This window comes from Lontra canadensis, unplaced genomic scaffold, assembly GCF_010015895.1.
Source record: "Lontra canadensis isolate GAN:19392208 unplaced genomic scaffold, GSC_riverotter_1.0 scaffold1, whole genome shotgun sequence".
NCBI classification, from domain to species: Eukaryota; Metazoa; Chordata; class Mammalia; order Carnivora; family Mustelidae; genus Lontra; species Lontra canadensis.
In genome coordinates, this window is record NW_022630995.1 from 76,274,899 (window position 1) to 76,278,518 (window position 3,620).

Genomic DNA, 3,620 nt, shown 5'->3' on the forward strand with positions numbered 1-3,620 from the left:
GAACTCCTCAAACTCAACACACACAAAACAGATAATCACGTCAAAAAATGGGCAGAAGACATGAACAGACACTTCTCCAAAGAAGACATACAAATGGCTAACAGACACATGAAAAAATGTTTATAATCATTAGCATTCAGGGAGATTCAAATCAAAACCACATTGAGATACCACCTTACACCAGTTAGAATTGCCAAAATTAACAAGACAGTAAACAACATGTGTTGGAGAGAATGTGGAGAAAGGGGAACCCTCTTATACTGATGGTGGGAATGCAATTTGGTGCAGCCACTTTGGAAAAGTGTGGAGATTCCTTAAGAAATTAAAAATAGAGCTTCCCTATGACCGTGTAATTGCACTATTGGGTATTTACCCCAAGGATACAGATGTAGTGAAAAGAAGGGCCATCTGTACCCCAATGTTCATAGCAGCAAGGGCCACAGTTGCCAAACTGTGGAAAGAACCAAAATGCCCTTCAATGGATGAATTGATAAAGAAGATATGGTCCATATATACAATGGAGTATTATGCCTCCATCAGAAAGGATGAACACCTATCTTTTGTATCAACATCTACAGGACAGGAAGAGATTATGCTGAGTGAAATAAGTCAAACAGAGAGAGTCAATTATCATATGGTTTTGCTTACTTGTGGAGCATAAGGAATGACATGGAGGCCATTTGGAGATGGAGAGGAGTAGTGAGTTGGGGGAAATTGGAGGGGGAGACAAAGCATGAGAGACTGTGGACTCTGAGAAACAAACTGAGGGTTTTGGAGGGGAGGACTGGGGGGTTGGGTGAGCCTGGTAGTGAGTATGATGGAGGGCATGTATTGAATGGAGCACTGGGTTTAATGCATAAACAATGACTTCTGGAACACTGAAAAGAAAGAAAAGAAAAGAAAAGAAAATGAAAACAAAACAACAACAACAAAAAAAAAAAACAAAAAAAAAAAAACACAACAACATAGGTTTACAGATTTTGACCATGAATTTCTAATTCAGTAGATTTTTGCTTGGGGCTGAAAAATTTGCTTCTCTGGCCCTGGTGTGAGGCTGTCCTGCACAGCTCTTTTGAGGAACAGTAGTAGTTTATTTCTGTTTGCATTCTTTCCCACTAGTGTGTGTGCCACTAGGAAAATTGGGTGGAAGATTAGATGAACATGGACCTGATCTCCTTGAGGTCCCAGAACTATCTTTTCAGTTGTAAGATTATCACTTTAGGGTGGATAACAATGAAAATAAGCAGTTATCTTTTTTATCTCTAAAAATGGTCAGTTCAGGGTGGGTGCAAAGGATTAATTGCACATTGTTGAAACAGAGGAAATGAATTATGAAGACAGTCTAATTAAAGTCACATTGGCAACTCTGACAAATGTCAGCACAGCCAATGGTTGACCTTGGGGGCTTTGAAATATTACCACCTGTAGTCTTTCACTGAAATGTGGTTCATGACCTGCACATATTTGTGGACAGCTCTTAGTAGTTGTGGAGTAAAATGCAGAGTCAGAAGATAACAGAGGAAGAAGATGTGGAACTCCTTAATATATCTGGAAAATTCTTCTGTCCTAGAAGTGGTAACAAGTTTCCACAGAAAAAAGTAAAACTTGCTGCTGATGAAGATGATGATGAAAATGATGATTTGGATGATGAGGAAGCTGAAGAAAAGGTCTAGTAAAGAAATCTATACAAGATACTCCAGCCCAAAATGTACACAAACTAAACCAGAGTGGAAAAGACTAAAAACAATCAACACCAAGATCAAAAGGTCAAGAATCTTAAAAAGAAAAAAAAAAGAAAAAAAAAAAAGAAAGAAAAAGATTCCTAAAACACTGGAAGGACCTAGTCCTGTAGAAGACATTAGAGCAAAAATGCAAGGAAGTATAGAAAAAGGTACCTCTCTTCGTGAAGTGGAAGCCGAGTTCATCAGTTATGCAAAGAGTTGCTTCCAGATGACTGACCAAGAGTCTATTCAAGATCTCTGTCAATAGAACAAGTGTCTTTAAGAAATGGTTTAAAAATTTTGCTAAAATTTTCCATCTTATTTCATTTCTGTAACAGTTCATATCTGGCTGTCCTTTTTATAGTGCAGAGTAAGAACTTATACTGTGTCTGATAAATGCTCTCCAGGTTCCATTGCCAAGGATGTGTTGTCCAAATTGCCTGTTCAGTTTTTAAAGATGGAATTCCACCCTTTGCTTGGTTTTAAGTATATATGGAATGTTATAATAGGACATAGAAGGGGTGGTAGTCTGACAAATGGAAATGGTGGGGACTTGAAAATGTACATGTGAAATAAGCTCAATGTTTTAATAAGGTGAAAAAATGATCTTGCTTCTCTAGAAGTTTTCTGGTGTTGTCAATGCTATAAGTCTGTAGATCTGGTGTTGCCAATTCTGTACTCATTGAGACTAATGGGTAGAACACAAAGAATTCTAAGTATGAACTCTTTGTTTTTTCTTAATAACTCTGAAGTAAATTTTTATGAATTTCCTTATCTGTTAGAGTAAAAATGTTAGCAGTTATCATATATTATTGTTATGTTAAATAAAACAATAAACATAAGGCACATAATATAATACTTAATGCATGGTAAGTGTTCAAAGAAATATGGATAATATCCCATTCATCTACTTCTCCCAAAGTTGGTCAACCCTAAAACTCTGGAATTCTAACTATATAGTTCATAGTTCCGTGTGTGTGTGTGTGTGTGTGTGTGTGTGCCTATGTGTGTGTGAGTGTGTGTATGCATCTGACTTTTGAAAGAAATATATTTCTGTGTAAATTTATCCAGAATAATTTTCACACATTTTTATTATTATTTTATGGTTATCATTATTTTACTATTTTAATCTGAGGTTATTTAATGTAGTTTGGAGTCACCAAAATTTTCAACAGCATAAACCATCTTTCAGAATCCAGATTATTAAAATGATCAGTTTATATTACTCAAATGTTTCTATGAGGTGTAGTATAAAAAATATAGATCTCAGATTTTTTTTAATTTATTTCTGTTTCTCCCTAAGCATCTAGCACAGTAATCTGTGCTAATCTAATTAATTATCTGCTGAAATTTTTTAATTCTGTCAGAGTTCTCTACACACATAATATTCAGGCACCAAACACAAATAATATATCTGAAGAGTAAAATTCTGTTGTTTTATTGGTGTTCCTCTATTTTGGTTATAATTGCATTGTTCTCTCAAGAATTTGGCCAAAGATTATTTGGTTTGCTGCTTTCACACAACTAATACATATCCAGGAACAGTAAGTACAACAGATGTCTTTCCAGTAGCAAACTTTTTTAAAAAAACTTTACCAATTAAAACACTTATAAAAGCCAATCCATTGACTCACACAACAAATTGGTGCACTGCAGCATTACAAAGTAACAGCAGAGTTCTATCTTGAGGCAATTGCAGAATACTTAATAACCTATTGGGTGGTAGAAATAATACTGCCAGAGACATGGATCTGCCTCATAAAAACATACAATCTTCCAAACTCTGAAAAGGAAATAGTAACAAAGTTTTATGTGATTATATCTCAATAGCAAAGTTCCAACTAAGATTAATATCAATATTATAAGTGATAATACAACATAACATTATTTTTTTAATTT

General features: G+C 34.9%; 1 pseudogene; it reads left to right on the forward strand.

Moving 5' to 3' along the window:
* The first annotated feature begins 1,149 nt into the window (after positions 1-1,149).
* LOC116875470 lies at positions 1,150-2,056 on the forward strand (annotated as a pseudogene).
* The last annotated feature ends 1,564 nt before the right edge of the window (positions 2,057-3,620 follow it).